The sequence below is a fragment of the Haplochromis burtoni genome, unplaced genomic scaffold (assembly GCF_018398535.1).
Source record: "Haplochromis burtoni strain Fernald_Lab_line unplaced genomic scaffold, NCSU_Asbu1 Contig_517, whole genome shotgun sequence".
In the NCBI taxonomy this organism is placed as follows: Eukaryota; Metazoa; Chordata; class Actinopteri; order Cichliformes; family Cichlidae; genus Haplochromis; species Haplochromis burtoni.
In genome coordinates, this window is record NW_024582878.1 from 200492 (window position 1) to 201216 (window position 725).

The following is a 725-nucleotide window of genomic DNA, read 5'->3' on the forward strand; positions in this document are numbered from 1 at the left end:
CACGGCTTCTGGTTGGGAAACGTTGTGATAGTCTTTGTCTCCACGGTATCATCCGCTAGTTTCCCGATGAACTACAGCAGTAACATGTTACAGCAGTAACATGTAACAGTAAACACTTTAGAAGCACCAAGAGCCTCTGATTCACCTGAGTTTCTATCTAAGCTATTGGCTATCTCATGCTCTGTGTTTGCTGCAGTAGCAACAGTAGGAAACGCCTTCTCTGCTTTCCTCACCTCACCTGTTCCTTCCTTATTTCCTTTTTAATAAGGCTTCTTAAATCAGCTGTTGAAGTGTTGTAGTTAACTAATCGCCACCAGATCAACCTACTTTGCAGCACAGCTGCTGGAATCCTACATGTTGTTAAATCCAGTTTGTCCGACCAGGGTGTTGATGTTAGGTTGGACCTGCCAGAGGGATGCTAAGCTGTGATTGGTTACCTGGATGGTGTCATAATCCATTCATCGTCATCAGAGCTCAGAGTACTATATCCCCGCAATAGAGCACTTTGCTCTCTTAGGCTGCTGCCTTGTACATTTGACCTGTAGTGGTTCCTACAATAAGTAGTAAAATAGGAAGCAGAGCTTTTACCTTTCAGGCCCCTCTTATGTGAAACTAGCTCCCTCTTTGGATTCAGGAGACACAAACCTCCATCACACTTTTCTCTCTCTTCTGTTTTGCAGACAAATGAGCAAGGACTTGGCAACACTGGGAAGGAAAAACTTCAA